Below are 23,784 nucleotides of genomic sequence, written 5' to 3' on the forward strand. Positions count from 1 at the left end.
TGTTACCATTGCAAGGCCTTAAAGTGTTACTGAACTGGTCTACTGGACCCTCTCCAGGGTCCTAACCTGGGACAAGTCCCCTTGTCTCAGCCAGGGAGGTTCTTTTTCCTATCAGATTCTCACAGCTGATAGCAAAATGTATGCTGAGACTGGAACAGCACAAGCTTTACGCCATGACCAAAAATAGAGAAGGGGAAACTAGTTCACAAAGGAAATCAACTTCTCAACCCAAGTTCAGTTGGAGACACTAAATATATAGTAGGGTTGAGGTAAAAGAGGGATTTGGAAAGCGTAGGAGGAATATTCGTGAGTTATGTGAGAACAGGGGTGTGGTTTGGACCTGGAACTGATGCAACTCTCCTTTTAGTCCTTTTATGGGCTTTTCCAGTTGTTGCCATGGCAGTTACCAACTGTCGTGGTGCTGGTGGGTGTCATTTAGCATGCTAATGAATTACAATGAGCTCAAGGTCTACTGGCAGTCAAATATTCTGTTATCTTAGGCCTTCTTGGTTTCAATCAGTTCTTGCTTTTATCTCCTTGCAAGCTTCCTGAAGCACAGCTAAGAGTAATTGGTTTCTCTTCAAGGCAGGGGCAGAGGTATGATTCTGGGGCAACAGTCTTGGTAAAAAATGGCAAGGAGAGGGTGTGGCTGATGAAACCTAAAAAGAGAGGAAGCTGTGAAAGGTCATCTGGCAGTAGCTGTGGCCTTCAGCTGAGGGGCTCTGCTGGTACAAAGTGAAAGGAAACTGGAGAAGATCATAATGCAACCTCCCATTCATCTCTCCCTCTGGTCTCCTGCTAGACTTCCAGTGTAATATGTTGCCTGAAACCAATTGGAAGCAAGGAGGCTATAGAGCTAAATTAGGTACACTGAACCAGCTCCTATCCTGAGGCACTGAGCAATATATAGCAGGATGGAGAGTGGATCTGGATAGACGAGTGAATGATATCTCTCATAATCAACACTTTTTACCATCAGTATCTCCTTCTTTTCTTTGCTTAAGTGAAATATTGTGTCCCCCAAACAGTTTTTAATCCTCTATTCTATAATCATACTGTTACTACCCACCTGAAACTTAAAATATTAGCTTTTCAGGGTTCTTTATATGAGATAGTGAGAGGGGGTTGGTAAAATGAAATAATGTTTTTGGATAAAGCATATTGCCTTAGTCTTCTCTTTATGTTTAGTCATGAGACCTAATATTATAATAATATCCACCTTCTTCCCCTTCCATGTTCTCTTTAACTTCAGCTGGACAGGATCTTTCATTTAGTGGAGAAACCAAAATCTTCACTCCATATCCTCTGGGTTTTTCGGGACCTTATCTTTATTGAGTTGATCTTATTGGGACTCTCATTCAGGAAGAATTAAAAAGTACCACAGTGAGTCATAATGGTTAGAAAAAGAAACTTCACTGTCTCTATTGTGAAGCAGTGAGCCAGTTTTTTCTAAGTACAGTTGATACACAGCCTTCTCCTCTGCTGTAGACTCAATGGATGAGGACCCCAAAATGACAGTCTCAGCTTCTATTTTATCAGAACTGTGACTTACTTCTCTCAGAGAAGCATTCATCCTTTGGTCACTAGGACTTCCCAGCTGATCAAGACTGTAGGGACAAAAGCAAATTTCCTTCAGTCAGTTGATAGTTTTAATAGTGTAATGAGCTACTCCCATCTCCTTTCCTTGGTTTCGATACATTCTGTCTATGGAAGAGATGTCCACATATAGAGACCTTTTGTTTAAGAAATATTTTCTATCATGTGGGACAGCAACTTGGTTGATTGGTTTCCTTAAATTAATTTTTTCTGGCCATTTTTTTAGTGCCAGTTGCTTCTGAATGATGGATAATCATAAGGCCAGTGAATTTGTATGGGAATGAACCTATTTTCTTATGTAGTAGTCATGTTTGGATAAAGTTACCTCTTTAAAACACAGATCTGATTATAACATTCCTGTTTTACAAGCACTCAATAGCTTCTCATTTCCTCCAAAATAAAGCTCAAAACCTATAATATAAAATATACATTTAAGCTCAGGCTTTATTTTTTTTTTCATTTTTATTCTTTACTAAGAATTTCTAGATTTTCAAATTAAAACTAGATTAGACCACTTGTCACTTACTTTTTCCAACTTTTGTCTTTATTTCTGAATATAGCTAATTTACCATTTTTACTTATCCAACACTCATTATTAAAATTCAGCTCAAAGACTAACTTCTAAATTTGCTAGGACCTGAGGGCAATTATACTTTTTGTTTCCCTTCTCTCTCTTTTTTATTGTCTGTCAAAATCTCTCTGAGAGCAGTCAATATAAATATACTGCACAGGCAGACCTCATTTTATTGCATTTCACTTTATTGCACTTCACATATATTGCATTTTTCACTAATTGATGGTTTACGGCAACCTTGCTTCTAGCAAGTCTACCTGCACAGTGTTTCCAGCAGTATTTGCTCACTTCTTGTCTGTGTCACATTTTCACAATATTTCAAACTTTTTCTCTATTGTTATATTTGTTATGGTGATCTATAATCATTGACCTTTAATGTTACCATTTTAATATTTTGAGGTTCCACAAACCATGCCCATATAAGACAGCAAACTTAATTGATAAATGTCTGTGTTCTGACTGCTCTACCCACCAGTTATTCCTCAGTGCCACCCCCTCTTTCTCTCTCTCTCATCAGTCTTCCTCATTCCCTGAGGCACAACAATATTGAAATTAGGCCAATTAATAACCCTACAATGGCCTCTAAGGTTCAAGTGAAAGAAAGACTTGCAAGTCTCTCACTTTAAATAAAAAGTTAGAAGATTAAACTTAGTAAGGAAGGCATATTGAAAGCTGAGATAGGTTTAAATCTAGGTCTCTTATGCCAAACAGTCAATTTGTGAATGCAAAGGAAAAGTCTTGAAGGGAATTAAAAGTACTACTCCGATGAACACATGAATGTAAGATAGCAAAACAGCCTTTTTGCTGATATGAAGAAAGTTTTAGTGGTCTGGATAGGAGATCAAACCAGCCACAATATTCCCTTAAGCCAAAGCCTGATCCAGAACAAGACTGTAACTCTTTTTAGTTCTATGAAGGCTGAGAGTGGTGAGGAAGCTGAAGAAGAAAAGTTTGAAGCTAGCTGAGTATGTTTCATGAAGTTCAAGGAAAGAAGACATCTTTGTAACATAGAAGTGCCATGTGAAAGAGCATGTGCTGATGTAGAAGCTGCAGCAAGTTATCCAGAAGATCTAGTTTAGAAAATGAATGAAGCAGGCTACACTAAAAAACAACAGCCATCAACTAGGAGGTAAGACCCTACACCAACAAAAAGATTATGACTCACTGAAGGCTCAGATGATGGTTAGCATTTTTTAGCAACAAAATATTATTTAACTGAGACATGTACATTGTTTTTTTAGACATAATGCTATTGCAACGTAATAGACTGCAGGATAGTAGATACAACTTGCGTATGTCTTGGGAAATCAAAAAACCTTATGTGACTCACTCTATTGTAGTATTCACTTTATTGTGGTGGTCTGTAACCAAACCCTCAATAGCTCCAAGGTATGCTGGTACCTCTATGTAACTCAGTGGCTCATTTCTTGTTTTAAGCTCCTTGAAGCCAGAGATCACATTATATAATTTCGTGAACTATGGTACCAAGCTAAGGAGGTTTTCATCAGTTCTTTGTTGAATTTGAATTAATGTAAATATTTATATTAAGAAAAGTATGATAAAATCATTGCAAAGGTAAATCATACTTTATTATAAATGTTACAATATGTTTTCCTTTTTCTTTTTTCTTTTTTTTTTTTTTAGGGATCTATGTCATAAACAGAGTGCTTGAGTGGTCCTATTTACATTCTTGATGTATTATAAAGTATATTTGATACTTCTCTGCTATCAACTTTTGCAGAAGTGGCTGCTCCAAGGAGAAAGGCAAAACATCTTCAAAGTCTCCTGCTGACTTAACACTGAAAATACTGTTGAATAGGTCAGTGGGTACTTAGATGTTATTTGTTGTCAATGATGATTAAATCAGTAAACATTTCTTAAAATATGGATAAACCTATGCTATAATAATATAATAGCATCTTACCCTAAGAGTGTAGGATCATTGTTATTTTCAGTGACTAAAGTATATGTAATCATTTAGTTCTACAACAAATTTTGTTAAATACAAAAGCATGACAAGTGTTAAAAATATTTTAAAACTCTAGATTATTGTGCAAAAACATTCATTTGTGTATATGTTTCCTCTTATTCTGTGATATGGCCAAATGTGTACCCAATAGTTGTGTGAAGACAAAAGCTGAAAGTTTCAGTCCCAAAGACAGTTTGAAATTTTCCAATTATTTCAATTAGATAATAATAATTTGTCAGGAAATAATGCAAAGTTGGCTGAATACTATAGTTTTCATTAGCAGTACATGAGACTACAATGTTACAGTAATTTAAATTTAAATTGAACCTAAAGTTTGGTTAAATTTAAAGTAAACCTAACATTTGTTAGTTAAGATAATGTTATGCTTTTTTTTTTTTTTTTTTTTGCGGTATGTGGGCCTCTCACTGTTGTGGCCTCTCCCGTTTGCGGAGCACAGGCTCCGGACACGCAGGCTCAGCAGCCATGGCTCACAGGCCCAGCTGCTCCGTGGCATGTGGGATCTTCCCGGACTGGGACACGAACCCGTGTCCCCTGAATCAGCAGGCGGACTCTCAACAACTGCGCCACCAGGGAAGCCCGATAATGTTATGCTTTTATGTGTAATTTTTATTTTATTTTGAACTTTAATAATCTTTGCAATCTTCTTGGCATCAAATATAAAGTTGACGTGAGTGTATTTAATTTTTGCTTTTGACTCAATTTTTGAAAACTTAAGAAACATAATTATTTAGTAAATGTACATGTGTTAAAATTAGGAAATTAAGTAATTCATATATGTATAAATAACAAATTTGCTCATTTGTTTGTTCATTCATAATATTTTACTCAATTTTTTTACCCATTCAATACTTGATATATACTATTTATTAACATTGGAAGACTCTAGGAACACAATGATAAACAAAGCAAATGATATGTAATAAACACCCTGTAACGATATGTAAATTTAATAAAAATCTAAATAAATGACTACAGATAGATCAAAGGTACCTAAGTGGATGGATGGAGAAAGAGAGAGAGAGAATTATGGATAGATATGTAGTTTAAAAGATTAATTAATATAGAGAAAAACTAAATATAAATTTAAGTGAGTATAACAGCAATACTTATTTGGGATTTGAGAGTCAGATTAGGTCTATTTGAAAAACAAAATGCTATAGGAAGTAGTCAATTAAAGAGCAGGAGGAGGTCATTCCTTGGAATGGGAAGAATATTTTCTTTGGTTTAATGACTACATTGTGTACAAGAAACTAGAAAAAAGTCCACAGTAAGTAGAACTGGTACATAAAGTGGAAAGTGACAGCAAGAAAGACAAGAGTAGTGAGTAAAGCATGAATAGAAAGTGGCACACAAGCAGGGAACAAACATGTAGGCTTGTGAATTAGCCTAATTACTATGGGGAATGATTGAATTATTTGAATCATAGAAAGGTTGGAGTATTATGCTTATTTAAAAACCACTCTACTGTATGGAGAATAAATTGGAAGTGTGTTTTGGACCTAAGGAGTGGAAGAGGAGAGACATATTAGAGACTTGAAGTAATGCACGATGATGGTGGTTGCACTAGAATGATGGCAGGTGTTATGGAGAACAGTGAATATATGTATTTTAGATGTTAGATATCTACAAATTGATGCTATTTTAAAGACCAAAGTAGGTAGGGAATGGACCAATAACATTATGTCAAAGATAACCCCTAGCTTTTAGGAAGAATCAAACTTTTAGATGAAATAAAACTTATTGAAACGGCAAACACAGGTAGACTAAATTGCTTCACTAAGTTGGTGGAGGGCTGGGTACAGAGTGGGGATGGGAAAGTAGTAGGATGTAAAGGAATCAGGCATTCAGTTCTGAACATATTAATTTAAAAGTGGCTAAGAAATATGTCTACAACTGGAGTTATTATGAATATAGTTGAACATACAGATCTGGATTTTTATAGATTAAAAACTATAATTTAAGAGATAATACCAGATGCTTTTAAAAACTTGTAAATAAAGTAATTCACTTAGAGATAGAGTGAACAGGAGAAAACAAGAGAGCTTAAGACAGACAAGGAATTCCAGTAATGACATATCAGGTTAAACAACTATGAAAGAAAACTGAGAAAAGAAACTAGTAATATGATGGAGATTAAGAAAAGAGAATATTACAAAAGAAATGTTTGCTCAATTGTGTTGAATTTTGCTAAGATATCTAACTAATTAGCTAACTAAGCAAAGAAATAATTTTAATATTAGGATTACTGATTCTTTTGTTACATTTCCAGGCAAAGACATATAATTTGCCTGCAAGTATCATGCCTAGAATTAAAACTAAGGAGGATTTGAAATATTAATGAGTTACATTGCATTAATAGATTTTAAGATAAAACCCTTAGAGAAGAATAAAATTGCATATGTATTTTCTTATGAAATTGATCTATAACATTAATTAAATTTAGAAATTGTTTATATTTAATCATTCTTTGCAGAACATTGCAACATTGTTTGAACTTATGAAGAGAAAATAATACATAGGGCTGTTGTCAGTTCTATTAAAAGAAGTAGGGTGTAAAAGTCTATTAGCTTTTGATAATATTTAGAGGTAGTAAGTATGAAGTTAATACTTGCATTAAATGGTTTATAGTAGGTAAACTCCTAAAATTCTCACATGTGTAAGAATTAGAGTTAAATTTATTAAGGATTAAATCTCGAATGACATTCAGAACAAAGGGAAATATTTTCTTCATAACCATTCCATGATTTGCTTCAAATGCATTTATGTTTAGTAACAATTACTTGAATCAAAGCAAAATTAATCCTCGTTTCATCCGTAGTTTAAAAAATACCTATGTGGCTTTCACAGAATTCAAAGATAAAAATATATAAAATTGTTTCCTACCTACTCCATTATTGCAGGATTCCCCAGAAAAGCTCCAGTCTTACAAAAGCAGCTGTTAGTATTTAGTGATAATCCTCTGTACTGTATTAGTTTTGTCTTTTGGGATAGGAAATTGATTATCTGACCTTAACATAGTGAAGAATTTGCAGGTGTGTTGCCCTCTACCTCAAAGAGTTACTTAGTTATGTAAGCAGTGAAAAATAATTAAAAGTACAATACTGTTTTGATTTGATCAGAAAAAACTTTAAAAAAATGAAAAAATAGACTTTTATTATTTATTTTTATTTTCCATAGCCAGTAATGAATTAAAATCCTACTGCCTTAAATAATGCATTTTATGGTGAGTTTTAATATTTTTTGGTAAACATATTCATAAACCTTTTAGTAGAGAGAGCTGATGGGGAAATAAGTGACACTGAATAGAGTTGCATATCATGATGTCTATGTTTCTATCCAATGGGAGATGTGCTTTTAAGCTTGGATACTCATAGTGTATGATGATTTCCATTCATAACAAAAACAGATCAATCATAAACAACAAAGAAATCAACTTTTTCCCTTAATCAAACTTAGTTAATGTTCACACATTTGTCAGTACTGAGGAATTAAAAATTAGTGTGAACACCCCTCTGAATAACAAATATGTTTATGTATATGTAATTTTTGTTTGTTTTTTTTGTGTGTTTTTTTGTTTTCTTTTTTTGTTTTTTTGGGGGGATACGCGGGCCTCTCACTGTTGTGGTCTCTCCCGTTGTGGAGCACAGGCTCCAGACACGCAGGCCCAGCGGCCATGGCTCATGGGCCCAGCCGCTCCACGACATGTGGGATCTTCCCGGACCGGGTCACGAACCCATGTCCTCTGCATCGGCAGGCGGACTCTCAACCTCTGCACCACCAGGGAAGCCCTATGTATATGTAATTTTGATTTAATTATTTGCAAAAAGAATTTATATTGTTATCAAATATAGTAAATATTCAACCATAATTGAAAAATGATTTTCTTTCTTGTTCTTACAATAATTTTTCAATGTCTCATGAAGTTTTATGTCACAGTGTAAAATAGACTGTATTGAGAAAAGGTCTATTGAGAAAAAAATAGTTTTTTCCTTCAGCTAAGTACCCAGTTCTACAAATCTGGACAATGACTTTAAATTTTTTCCTGGATAAAAACAGAAAGGCAAATGGAAAAATGAAAACTTCATGGAAGCAATACTGTCTGTGGATTCTCAGGGTGAATATATCAGGTTTTAGATGTACACTAAAACCAAGTTTGGCTCATTTTGGAGAAACTGTCCTAGTCATCTGAGGGCTACATGATCTACTAGTAACGTTTCCTTAAACATATGCAAATCTTTTGTGACCAGCCCTAAAGTGCATGTCATCATTGGTTTAAGAGAAAAAAAAAATTACTAGGGTTGATTTCAGATATAAAGCACAGTTCCAGAAGCCCAAAGCATTGGTTGCAATTGTTGGGGCCCTACAAGTTGTACTGATATCTGCTAAGAGGTGAAAGTTGAATGGGCTCCTAGATGACTGATAGGTACTGGGGCTCCCAATTCAATTGAATAATTGAGTCTAGTTCTTGGTTTTGGAGGGATTATCTGAGGGCAGTTATTTCAACCTGCTCAACTTTCCCACACCAACAGCCAAAAGGCATTCTGAGAAAGAGTCAAGAGAATAGGAGTGAAAAAGACATCCTAAGGTGTTGACAGGCACTTTATGTGGAAGGTGAAGGATCTGGGACCATCCTTTTTTTGTTTTTGATAGACAGCTTCCAAAGTTAAGGAAAATAGTGCTTAGACTATGACAGTTTTGACTTGACTGCTCAAAGGATTGAACATTATGAATATCCTCACATAGTTCCAAAAAAGTTTTTTTGGTGAGCAGGCCTCTGTATTTTGTCAGGGATTGTCACTTACTTCTGTTGGTAGAGGTTTGATTAACAATGAAATCAGGGCTGATGCAGCTGAAGCTTTGGACTTGCCAACTAACAGGACATCATCTATGCAGATCTTAGGATAGCAGATATAGAGTAAATTATGCTAAATCCTGATCAACCCACTTGGAGAGAAATTCCAAGGGAGTTTGTCTGCCTAACACTTCTCTACATGAAGCTGTTTATTATCAAGACAGTATACTCTGGTAATCATGGTACAGTGAAGATCAAGCATGTAACTCAATTTCTATTATGCACTCAGATGTAGAAGCAACAATAGTTTATTGGTTTGACCTAAAGGATCTCACAACAAGGGCATGTTCATATTTTTTTCCCACTATGAAATTTGTCCAAACTCCATGAATTGGATTTGGTAAACTCTCCCCCTTGTTATAAGACAGAAATTGTAACTTTGGTGCCCACATCTAACAGAGACATAAAAGTTTTATTTCCCTTGCTTCCCAAAGTTACTCAGAATACACAGACAAGTGTTTATGGTCTTGAGTCTTCATTTTGGACAATATGTCTTTGAACTACCACTAATCATCATTCTTCTTGAAGTAGATTAGATCAGGGTAGAGAGAGAGGAAGAGGTCAGGGTGCAGAGAAGAGTGGTTCCTTACCAGTAAACAAGGCATTTGACTTACAGTGGCATTCATTCCAACACTCTATTAACAAAGCCTGGCAAAGAAAAATTGTTTATGGGTTGAGTGTCAATATCACAAAGTTTGGCAATATGATGAATTTGAAGCAAATAGAAATTAAATCAATAACTGTCATGGTCCACCCTTTTGCTACTCACCTTTTATATATACCATTCTTTGAACCTAGCAAGATGCAGCTATTCAAGAATAGTTTCACCTTCTTTCAAGAATAGTTTCACCTTCTCCTCAAAAAAGGGAGGCAAAGAGTCTCAATAGTAATTTTATCCATCTCCAGTTAATTACTCAACTTCTGTCAAAGTATAACTGAACAAAGATAACCAAATATCCAGTAGTACTTTGACAGAAATTTAAGAATAATTAAAAAGACTAAATAGTGAAGTTAACTTCTAACACATTGTAAATAAAATAAAATTGGGAAGAAAAACAGAGAAGAATAAAATTTGATATATGTACACAGATACGGCTAATAAGCAAAGAATAAATACGCAAAGCTACTAAGGTCATCACTGTGAGGCCATAGTTGATGGCCATGACATCATTCTCCTACCACCCACTCCACATTTCCTCAATCTTAGTAAAATCTTCAAACAGTTTGAATTCCTTATCTTGTAGAGTTACATACATCTTCACTTTTGAATGGTCTGGCTTTCAAAATTACTGCCTTTTTTGGATGATGTAGTTTCCCATTAATCTTAACGATTTAGGAATAGAGGTACTAAAGATGTCCTCAAAGAATCTCCTGGCCTGAAGGCACATTTGTTCTTGTCTTCATTGTATAGCACAATCCTATTTCTCTGAGTAAGCAGAATCAATCATTCCACCCAATAGAGTAAGCCCTTTTTTGACATGTTGATTTAGTGGCTTATGGATTCCAAAATAGCTAGGCGTTGATTTCATCTTCCAATTCAACAGAACCATTGCTGTATACATTAGTGAGATCATTACCCAAGTGAGAACTAAGACCTCCAAACTATCAGAGATAAAAACAGTTGGTATAGGAAGCAAAACCTTTGTGAGTGTGATATTTGGAATAGTAGAGGAGCCACACACACTTCTACCCCTTGATTCCCAGACCCAGCTATTCTGGCAAACATGAAGCTACTCTCTGTAGAATAAGGGAGGGGAATAAAGAAAGAAGACCATTATCCAAGGACTAAGATTCAAAATCTCTTTGAAGAGGATCTGACAAAACACAAAAACAAAAAACCCTACTGGTATCAAAGCAAGTTGCTTGAAAGCGTAGGCTGGAGTGATGCTGTAGAAGTCACCCAGGGTTGCCACGAGGTATGGGGCAGGACACACCAGATTTATAGAAGTGACCACTGAGTTGGGAAGGGTTGGTGAAGGGTACAGCCAGATCCGCTGTGGGAGTGGCTGCTTGGTAGGGAAACAGGTAACTCAGGGCGCACAGCCAGAGAGCATCTATGGCAGCCCTTGTTAAGTAGGGAAATTTTTGTCTGAGTGGTGGTAGCAACTTGTTCATAGAAATAGACCACTGACCAGGAGGGTGTGGACTGACATTGTAGACACAGATGACCTCTACATAGGCTTTTAGAGGTAGGGAGACAATGGCCTGAGAGCTTGAGTGTATAAGCTTGTATAAAAGTATCCTCTGGGTTGGGAGTCTGTGAGATCCACTACCACTGTTGGAGAAATAAATAATTGAAAACAAATCTCCTGCCACCCCCGAAAAACTCTCCATGAAAGTAGAAGAGAAATAAAAACAGTTTTATTATTGAAAAAGCATTAAACCAGAATGTGATGTGCATTACAGGCAATCCCTAAAGAGATTGCAAAGACAGCAAGAAATCTTACCCTTGTATGTAGCCAAGTGAACATTGTATATATTTTTTTCAAAATAAACAATAGCTAATCCTTGAGTAAGAAGACTCAATAGCACCATTTGTTACACATAGTTCATCCTAAATCACTTGGTAATTGGAGTAGCCCCTTGTTTTGCTAAATGCTTTTAAAAGAAAAAAAAATAATTTCTTGTATTTTATAATGGGAGGAAGGTTAGGCTAACAATTTGGAGCCAGGAGTCAGCTGACGCTCCCATACTCCCAGGAGACTGGGTTATAGAGCTGATATTTTGCTTGATGATTACAGTTCAAAGAGATGGCTCCCAGGCCTTGACTAGGTTCCCACGTTCCTGGCTTACTCATTTACTGTTTTAAAAGATAAAACACATGCATTTCAAAGAAGCAAAGAAAATACTTACAAGTTTTCTAAAGTAAATGCTCTAAGAAAAGACAGGTTGGGGGTCATCTCCACCCTTATTTTTACAGGGAGAATTAAGCCTCTTATTGTAATTTGTGTTTTCTCTTACAATGTGACCATCAAAGGTAAAAGGAAAAATGGAAGCAGGACCAGAACTGGGAAAGCAAGTGATGTGTTACCTCTGTCTCCTTACAATGTCACTCTAGTCCTTTCTCCTGACAAAGCTGAACATTTTCCCTAGCTATAAAGAAATTTTTAGAGTATATTGCTTCAGTATCACAAAACAGGACAAAGAAGTGTAGATTAGGAGCTGAGAGACAGTAAATTGATACCTTGCCCACATACTGTACACACTTTACTTCTTATTTTTTAAATAATAAATCCCAAATATTACATCATAAAAGTATATACACATATACATTATTACTCTTAGCAGATACCAAGTCTCCATTGTGGGGTGGGGCTATATAATTTATTCAATCTATTGATGAATAATAAGTTGTATCCAGGATGTACTCTTTAAAATTGCAAACACTACTGCAACAGATATACTTGTGCATATGTATTTTGGATTTTTGCCAGTGTATTTTAGGATGGGTTTCTAGAAATGAGATATCAGTGTAAAAAGGGAAATGCATATGTAATTTGCCAAATTCCTTCTCATATGGTTGTACAGTTTTGCTTTCCCAACAAAAAAATGTATGAGTTCTTTCTTCCTTTTAACCTTGACAACAAAGTATGTTTGCAAACTTTTGAATGCTTGCCAATCTTATAGATAAGATATGGTATATAAACTAAGCTTTAATTTACATTTGTATTTGGTTATATCATTTAATTATCTTTTAGACAGTTTATTGTTTTCATTTGTAATAAGTAAAAGAAGTGAACTTAGAATTTGAATTTGGAATACCATCCTAAACAGTCTTCCTTTATTCTCCTAGACATATGTATCTGCTTTTTAATATGTATTTAAGCACAACAAGACATCTATTAATGGGTAAGATAGATTTCAGAAACAAACATTGTTCTCAGAAACATAGTTATTAAAGAAATAATATAGAAACATATTAATAGATTTAAGGGGGTTGGCAAACTAAGCTGAGAACTCAATAAAAATAGAAAGATAAATACTAGAAAAGTTATATGAGATGTGGAAAAACAAAAAATAGTGTCTGTGAATCTTGGTGAGAAAAAAATAAGTTCAAATGAGAAATCATTGGAGGCAGAATAGCAATGCTGATTAGATCTAACTTAAGGTAAAACACATTGCTGGGCCTGCAAAAAGTAAGAGAGTACAGGATACAAATTCTTCTTTCAGAAAGCATCTCTTCACAATAAGTTTCAACAAGTAAATCTATCAATATCTTTAGAAATATAAGCTATGGCACAATATTGTAAATCAACTATACTTCAATAAAAAATTAATTAAAACATAAATATAAGCTATGGACAATTTTCATAAGGAGAAAATAAATACATCACATAAAAAAACTGTCCATTTTAAGCATATCTACCTTATGCCCCCCAAACACAACCAAACTTTCTGGACTAGATTTTTTCACATGGTTAACTGAACAGTCTATTTCTTCTTCCACATCTCCCTCTGAAAGGTTAATGATTTTGAAACTTACTTTTACTGGGGTATGTATACTTTATTTAATTATTAGAAATAGCTGGTTTGACTGCAAATATCCACTATATCATTATGATTGTAAATTCATTGATATCAAATCAAACTCATGTGAACTTATATTTGCTCACTTAGTTACCAAACTGACATGGGTAAAATTCAGTCCTACTTTTGCTTGGGGGGTATGTACAGTACGTGTAGGAGTAACTAGTGTGAGTTAGGGAAGGTGATAGGTAAGAGACTTGTTTATGAATGCAACAACAAAACAAAAGAAGAAAATTTAGTAATAATTAATAGAAGCTGTGGTACTGCAGATTTTTTTTTTTTTTTTTTTTTTTTGTGGTACGCGGGCCTCTCACTGCTGTGGTCTCTCCCGTTGCGGAGCACAGGCTCCGGAAGCGCAGGCTCAGCGGCCATGGCTCACGGGCCCAGCCGCTCCGCAGCATGTGGGATCTTCCCAGACCGGGGCACGAACCTGTGTCCCCTGCATCGGCAAGCGGACTCTCAACCACTGTGCCACCAGGGAAGCCCAACTGCAGATATTTTTTGCCCATCAGTTTTATGTGGGTATGACTCTCAGACAATATCTCTGAAAGTATTGCATCTTTCCCAAATTCATTTACCTCAGTCTCAGCAGAATAATTAAAATTAAGATACATAAAGTATGAAATAGTATCCTCATATTTATAAATAAATATATTTTAAGTACATGTATTTGTCTTGGGTCATCACATTTCTAACCAAAATTTTAATTTTCATTTGACTTAAGTACACATTTTTACAATCAATTTCAGAAACATCAACTACATATACACAGAAAAGAAAATCTGACCTGATTTCTACATGTGAAAAAAGTTTGGGTATTATTTAAAACAAACAATGTGATCATCAGTGTAATTCAATGTCATTTTTAAAAAAGCAGATGTAATCTTAAGCTTAAGTTATACAAGAATATAATATAGGTCTAGGAAGAAAGTAACTTCACTATATAACTGGATGGTATGGTTCTCCATGCAAAGAGTTCATTACAATGTTAATTTGAGATGATTAGGAGACAAAAACACTTCTCTTTGTGATATGCATACTCTAAATCAGATATTGATAAATGTAGACAGGTCTAAAGATTATGACCAGAATGTAAGAGTTCCCCTAAATTTACAAACACTTATGAAATGAATGAATTAATGAAGATTTGCATTTGAAACATGACCACTGAGAGGTTTATTATTATTTCAAATGATACTAGAAAAAAAATGAGTTCTGCCCAACATAAATTTTTTCTAAGATATAAAACAACATTAGATGGGAATAATCTTAGTGATAGACTGTGTTTAAATGTGAGTGGATTGGCCATCTCATCTGTTAATTTTTTTCTTTTAACCAACAGGTAGAGGGTCGTTTGCTTGAGGTAGAACATCCAAGGATCTGCAAGACATAGTTCCTGTTCCCAAGTTTACATCAATCTGTTTCTGTTGAAGTAATTTCAATTCACTTTTTTGGTAAGAAGTATTTTATTGTTTTTTTGTTTTTGTTTTTAATACCCCTTCCCAACACACACACACACACACACACACACACACACACACACATAAACACAAAGCAATGAGTTCATAATTGTTAACTTTTTTGATACCTAGCATATATTTCACCTGGATAGAATAAATTTAGATTGAATTTCAGTTGTAGAATTTAATTTGTAAGCATTTTTATTTTCCTTATTTTTTACCTTGTTCTCTTAAGAGTATGCCAAATTACATATATATATATATATATATATATATATATATATATATATATATATATATATATATATATATATATATTGCCCATGGTCTAACTCTAAAGGCATGGCCTAGACAACACTAAATTCCTTTATCACTTTACAAATTCTGTTGCATGTTTGTTTTTCTTTCTGTGGTTTATCTGGGGAGCTACAGATAGCATTTATGATCTTTACTTGCTCATATGAGAATTGCTGCTGTTAAAATACCCTGAAAATAACATTTCAAATTAAGCTAAAAATGATTTGCCCCATGCTGTTGTCATCTTGTGTGAGAATTAAACAAGAAACAACTGTGAAATAAAAGCTACTAGTAACACGCAGAAAACTGAAGTGAAACATAAAGAAACTCAACCGTGACTGGATAGTTCATTTTCTTTCCCCATGCTTCTACTAAATAAAAAGAAGATGATAATGTGTGACATAAAATTTCTGGAGATCACAAAACAGACAGATTTTAATTCTAAATATAGTAAGGATGTATAAAATGGCTCATTTATCTAGTATTTTTGTCTTTGTATAATTAAACAGTGATGCACTAAGCATATTAAATGGTGATCCACTAAATGTGATATTCTTGAAATTAAAAGAAACACTCCTGAAAAATTGAATTTTCTACAATAAATGTGTAAGTATTAGAAGAATGGTTTCATATTTTGCTTGTTTCTATCAAAATTAATATATATTTATTGCTGGACTAAGGATGCTAACTTTTAGAACGATATTTTTGCAAATCTTTGATGGCTCTAAGGGTCATTTTTTTGACAGGTTTTGCTCTATTTTCCAGGTTTTAAAACACCAGACCCTAAGGTCATGTTAATGCAACATGTGCTGGAGTAGAAAGGAACTCAATATATGTCAGATCAACTACACTTTAGTTCAGAGTTTGCTTAAGGTCCATAAAGCACAATGAAAATCATTATCTTAAGTAAAATCATTAGTTCTATTTCCAACATTATCTTATTTTATAGAATCAAAAAATTGCAATTAAAATGGTACCATCAATGAAGATGTCATTTAGAAGGGTGATTATTAGTCATTAAAAAGTGACAAGATCTATTTACTCTCATGTCTGATCTCCTGTGTGGACATTTTCAGGAAGGCAATAGTATTTGAAACCAGGTTTCAACTCAGAATTCATACATTGATAGCCATGTACTATAAAAGCAATTCAGAGTGGTTTTGTAAAAACTGATATACAGTTAAACTTATATTTAATATTTACTATAAGATTTTCTCTTGAGAAATCATTAGGAAATTTGACTCAACTTATTCTTTGCCTAATGGAAAATAAGGCACGCATACAACTCTTTTTGTACCATTAGCTTATTAGTGAACCATGAATTTTTAAAAGTAATCCCAATATCTAACATTTCAGTATACAATGGACTAAAAATAAATGGGTATTGTATGATTTTTTGTTATTTTTAAACATTTCTTAGTATGTGATTTATTCTGAAGTTAATTCAAGTTTTTTAAAACAATTAATGTTATGTGACCTAGGAGCTATAATTTCAAAGCTTGTCAGATGTCATTAAACTATTTTATCAACTGCATTTTATATGCATACATATTATTCTGTTTGAGCCTCATAAAAACTTTATTAAATTAATACCACATGTTTAGAGAAGAGACACACCAAGGAAAACTTGCCTCAGATCTGACTGTTGGTCTATAATCTGACACAGTCAGGATTATAAGGTAGGCTTGTGTGGCTCCAAATGTTTTATTCTTTGCACTATCAGGGACTATTTATTAAAGTTGTCTTTGGAATCTTTTATAACACTTAATCAATTAAATCTAAATCAGTAGGGTGATATTCAAAACATGTAACAGGAGGGGTATTTAGTGTAACTGAAGTGGAAGAAGGTGAAAGTTTTGGCAAAATTGGTTTATTTATAAACACAATATTTTCTCATAATTTTAACTAATATCAAAGTTTCCTTCTTATTTATGTGTTTTTTTTTTATTCTGATACTACAAGGTATAGATATCAGAGCTTTGTTTCCAAATAGTGTTTAAAAATTGGCTGAAATAATTAAATTAATAATTTTAATATATCTACATGTTAATGTCTGTGCTAACCCATATACTTCTTTCTAAGACAAGTAAAAATATCATTGTATTTTCAAGGTTAGGAACATTCAGAGAAGACAAGTTTTCCATCCATATTTTTATGTTGATATCAGTTGATCTACATCTGATATCTAAAGCAGATATGCACTGTAGAGGATAGATTCAGTTACGAAAGGGTTAAGACTTGAGAAATAAATGGAAGGCATTGATTACCAATCATGGTGTTCTTTCCTACTAAGCTTGGACAAGACCTCAAAATCTTTCTCAACAAGTACTCTAGGCAGCCACTACCAATTGATCAGAGTTGGAATGTGATTTGCAAAACTATTTACCATCTCTACCCTCAATTTCATTTTCAACACAGTTGTCAGACTTGTCTTTCTAACATTCCATTCCTGTGGGAAAATTGATTTCTTGTTTTTTAGTTCATAGAATGTGTTTACTATGAGTAAACATTCACAAGTTATTTATTTTGTTGATTGGCACATTAGTTTCACTATTTTATATTTAATATACTAATACACATTTGCCATATGATATGTGCTTGTTATTGTTATCAGTGTTTTACATGCAGTCACTTACTTAACCCTCACAACATCCTTTGACTTTGCCACTACATTCCAATTTTAGAGATGAGAAACTGGGTACCTTAATTCAATTTTCCAAAAGCTCCCAGAGGAAACCAGTAGGAAGTGGTAAAAGCAGGTTGAGAAAGATAAAGAAACAAAACAAGGTGTAATTCCTAGCTAGGTGTGCCCTTATCCCAGAGGGAAGCTCTAGAGTATAAATTAGACCTTATATTTTGTCCTGAAGGCAAATTAGCTGAATTTTCACCCTCCTTCATTGTACTCATTGGAGTACAATACCCAAGGCAGTTGTAAGCTTCCAGGCATTTCTAGTCTCTACATGTATTCAAAATGGCTTTAGTTGTAAATGAGAGTCCTCTGAATAGAGCCCCTGGGGAAGCAATTTGAAGGAAATAACACATAGTTGAGGATGGAATGAACATAAACAGTTAAAGGGATTTATATGCAAGGGGTTCTGGAAGAGATACTACAGTCTTCATTACAGGGAGATTAAATAAATTTCCCAAGTTCTCTCGAGTAGACAGTGGAGTTAGAGTTAGAACTCCTGGCATCTTGTTCTCAATTCTGTGCTCTTAACTATTGTACTGTGATGCTATTCCTCCTTTATATTAATTTAGAACTTTAATCCTTCACTCTGATCTCTGCCCAATCAACTAAACATCAAGCTAAGAGATGCTACACTCTAAAAGCTGACTGAATCTTTCTTTGAGGTTTATATTTTGCAAGAAGGTACATTGCATATTAGAAAGAGTAGAGGATTTGGGATCAGGTAGTTATGAGTTATAATCCTTGATTCACTCTGTATTAGTCAGGGTTCTCCAGAGAAACAGAATTAACAGGATGAGTATTTATATATAGCAAAGTTTATTTTAAGGAATTAACTCACATGATTATGGAGTCTAACAAGTCTCAAATCTTCAGTGTAGGCTGGCAAACTGGAAATTCGGGTAAGAGTCAATGTGCCAGTCCAAGTCTGAGGGCTAGAATTCCCACTGGCTTAAAGGAGATCAGTCTTTGTTCTATTCAGGTCTTCAGCTGCTTGGATGAGGTCCACCCAAATTATGGAGGGCAATCTGATTTATTCACAGTCCAGAAATTCAAATGTTACTATTACCCGAAATCATCCTTGCAGAAACATTTAGAATAATATTTGTAATAATATTTAGAATCATGTATCTGGGCATCATGGCCCAGTCAAATTGACACATAAATTTAACCATCACATGCACTTTTCTAAACTACCTTGAAAACCTCATTAATCTCTAAAACTGAATTTCCTCTTCTTTGTTTTCTTTATCTTATTTTTTTATCTTTTACTTTTTTATCTTGTTTTTATTTATAATCACAATATTGTTAGTTCAAGCCAATAATTAAATAATAAAGGAGAAAGAAAAAAGCACCTAGCAAAGTAGCCTATAATATATACTTCATGAATGGGGGTTATGGAAACCAGGTCTAATTACTTCATTTTTATCTCTCAGAGTTTCTGAGATTCAAAGTTTGAAAAGGCAAATGTTAGTGATTAGCTTATTTGAATAATTATAACGGGTCAGAGTGTGCAGTTGTTCCTTTTATTTGCTTACTTTGTAGAAGGAGGAGGAAAAAAGACATTGATTTAAGAATCTTAGAAATAACGGTGTCTTGAATAAAATATTTTAATTTTCAGAAAAATAAGAATGTTCCCATGCATAAAATGACTCAATTATAATAATCTAAATTTCAGGAGTATATTAACTGTCTTAGAACCCTTAAGAAATGCTTAATGCAATATTGCTTTCAATGTACTAGATTATTTGTATTGTGTTTTTCTTTTTTTGGTGACTAACTGTGAGAAAAGAAACTGCATATATTATATAATTCCATGCCTGATACTTCACACAGTATGGACAATACAGAAATGTTTGATAATAAGTAAATATTAATAAATGAAAGACTGCCAAATAATTTACTCTTTTAAAGAGTCATGACTCTTTTAAAGAGTCATTCCTCTCTTTGGTAGGAACTAATTGAAAATCATGCACTTTTTTATTGTTTTTATTTCTCTTTATTTTATTGAAAGGTTATATTTTCCATAAGTAATTATGACTATTAAACTCTGGTATCTACAAATTAAAATTACAGCATTTGTTGGGATTCTAATTTCATGTTCTACTAATAAATCTCATTGCCACTCAAAGTTGCAAGTACCTTATGGCTCTTGAACACCTGCTGATAGTTGAAATTACTTAATTTTCAAGGAGGGCACTTTAAATTTCAATGCAAAAGATTTCCTCATGAACAAAGATGGATTTATGAGTACATTTGTCAGCCTTGCCTTCTTTGACCTAAAACCAGGATTCAAGAGAGCTCCACATACTTAAAACGAGAAAGTTTCCAAATCACACACCCTAGAGGGGTTGAAGCATTAACACTCATGGGACTAAGTCCTTCCATCTCCACATTAAAATGGGTCAAGAGGAAATCCTGCTTGTTTACAGGTAACACAGCAACTTTTCAGGATGCCATCTCCATTTGCAAGTCTTAGAAGCATACAATTTCCTATATACCACTATTAGTCATATTTTGTCCAATTATCAAAAAAAAAAAAAAAAAAAAAAACCCAGACTCACAGGGATCCACATCTCCCTCAAACTAATTCCCATGTAGATTGGAATGTCTCCTTTTATATCTGCATTTTCCATCTCTTTTCAATTATGCAAACACAGTAGGTCATAAATACTCCCCCATGTCTGTAGAATCTTCTCTGAACAGTTCCATCACCTTTGTCACACAGAAACCTTGCTTTCCCCTGAGATCTCTGATTATTTCCCTTCAATTTTCTCAAGAGGTGCCTGTTTTCTTTACCTTTGGCCACACAAAGAGTATAAGTAGCCTACTGACTCCTCCTTTGTTACTTCTAGAACATTCTTCTTCCTTCCATCCTCCAACTTCCCAGCATTGAATTTCAAGTATATTACTGATAACTACAAGCAACAAAAACCTGAATGTCATCCTCTTTTCTCTGTCTATCACATCCCTGTAGTATCATGATTGCTCACTCTTAACAACCTGCAGAACATATTAATCCTACCACCATTTTCACTGACACTCATTGGCTAACATCATCTTCCATTCCTACCCAGCTTAAATCTCACAGTCAATCATTGTATTCACTCCCTTGTGTACATCATCATTCCCTTTAGCCCTTTTTGCCTTTTTAAATTCTACCCTCAAGGACACAACCCTGGGTAACTATTCTCAAACCTCAAAACCACCCACTTTCTATCTTCTCTCTCTGATCTATAGACTCTGTGTGATATTGTGATTTATAGTAAGGATGTAATCTTATTATAGTATGTGACCTCTAACCAAGGTTCCTGGTTTACAGCTTCCAAAACCTTGGGATTTTCTGAGAAGTAAAAGCAATGGGAGCATCTTTTGTTATAAAATTCAATCTCTTGTTGTCAGTTTCTGAAATTGCTTCAAAGTCAAAGAGGTGAAATGGATATTTTGTTATTCAAAATCAGCTGCTTTCCACCACAACTGGGTTTAGGTTAATAAGGTGAGCTTTGGAAAGCACCTAAGTATGGGAGCTGGCTGTTAGGAGAACCAACCACATGATTAGAGGATAGGAACTTTGAGTCCCACCCCCATGACCTCTGAGGAGGGGAGAGGAGCTGGAGTTTGAATCAATTGCCAATGGCCAATGATTTAATCAAAATATGCTTATATAAAGAAGCCTCCATAAAAATCCAACAGGACTGGGTTTGAAGAGCCTCTGGGTTGGTGAATGTATGTTGAGATGAGAGAATAAAACTTTCAGAGAGAGCATGGAAACACTGCACCCTTTCCTCATCCCTTGCCCTATGCATCTCTTCCATCAGGTCCTTAGTTATACTCTTCTATATGAAGCTGGAAATCCAGTAAGTAAAATGTTTCTCTGAGTTCTGTGAAGTTTTCTAGCAAATCAATTGAACCCAAGAAGAGGAACATGGGAACTTCTGATCTATAACCATCTGTCAGAAGCAAAGGCGAGAACTTGGATTTGTGACTGGCATCTGAAGTGTAGAAGAGGACAGCAGTTTTGTGGGACTGAGCCCTTAACTGTGGGACTTGACACTATCTTGGGATAAATAATATCAGAACAGAGTTGAATTACTGAGCACTCAACTGGTGATGGAGAATTGCTTGATGGTTTGATGAAACCCTTCCTTCACTAGCACAGATTGGAATTGGTGACAAGAAACTTTATCTTATTTAGAAGTAGTTTTTTTAAGCCTAAGGATTTAAAACAGACTTTCATGTAAAATCTTTCATGTAAAGATTACAAGGGGATCAGTAGATCTGTGTATTACAGTACTGGAGAGACGGAGAGGAAACAGAGCTTTAAAGGATGACCTTTTAAGCACACAGTTTTACAGGATGAAGGTGGAGAAATTGTATGTGTGTACTAACTGATACCAAGGTGAACAACTACCTCAACTGTTGGCTATGAGATACTTAAGATATAAAAGACAAAAAATCTCCATGGAAAGGGTTGCAAGGAATCCTTATCATTTTTTTCTAGTTACGATGTATTATATTTAGAGTTATGAATATCTGTCAATATGATTCTGGTTGTAAATTTTTATTTGAATAAAAAGGATACTTTATACATTTTACAAAGATTACCAGTCAGGTTGTTTGATTTTCTATCCACAATTTAAAAACTTAGAGAAAACTTTGTTTTCAGTCTAATATTTTTAACAGAGGATAAAATCTAAGTTGAACTGTGTATTTTTCCATTAATATTAGTTCACTACTCTCTTAATCCACAATTTTCAATAAAATTATCTTCCTAAAAATATGCATTGTTTTACTGTATTGTTTTCTTTCAGATAATCTATTATTTAAAGCATAATTCTTTGTAACTTGAGTTGCCTTTCATATGAAAGAGTTCATTCATCTTACAAGAAATGATTTAGTACTTATTGCATGTAAGACATTGTGTCAGATTCAACCAGCTGCTGGAAAAGTCAAAGGCACTACCCTGGGGTGAAAGATCTTACAATGTCTTACATGCTTCATCTTTAAACCTTCTTTCTTTGAAAGAACTCTAAGTGTTTTATTCCAATTTTCATGATTAGAGTTAGAGCATCATGATTAGAGTTTTGACTGACAGTTTATAAAAGATCCTAGAGACATTATTAATAATAAAATAATTTTGTTTTTATTCAGTTCTTATCAGGTGTTAGACACTAGGCTAAATATTTTTCATTTATTATGACAAAAACATCATGTTCATAACAGGAGTATGAGTTGGGTGCTACTTTTTAATCACATTTTAAATATTAAATTACTAATGTTTACTTAAAATGATGTAATATATACAAAATAAAGTCAGTAAGTGACTCAGGGCTCAAAAACAGTTCAACCAACAGTTTCAGTTGGTTAGAAACTCCATACGTTTATTATTCTAAACAGCTGCTTGCAATTATTCCTACTTTCTTGTGTTCATCTGCTAGATGTCATCTGTTTATTTGTTGTGTTTTAATATGGTCCATTTTAATATATGTATAAGATTATTTTTAAAATATATGCCACTCTCATGTATATTTTTCAAAATTATATATGAATATGATAACATACATTTAATTAATTTATAAAATTAGGAGCCAAGTGATAAAAAGTCAAATAGAAGTTCCAGGTGTGAAGAAATGAGCTTTGTGAGAAATTTCTCTCCTCTCTTGCTCTATCAATTATTTCATTTTGTGTCTCTTGTTTTTTTAGATACTTCATTCCAACTATCCTGACATTCATTTGCCTGCAAAATATATAATTAAAACTCAAGTGTTCATTATTATATTATTACTTAAGTGCTGAGATAAT

The sequence above is a fragment of the Tursiops truncatus genome, chromosome 18 (assembly GCF_011762595.2).
Source record: "Tursiops truncatus isolate mTurTru1 chromosome 18, mTurTru1.mat.Y, whole genome shotgun sequence".
NCBI lineage: Eukaryota > Metazoa > Chordata > Mammalia > Artiodactyla > Delphinidae > Tursiops > Tursiops truncatus.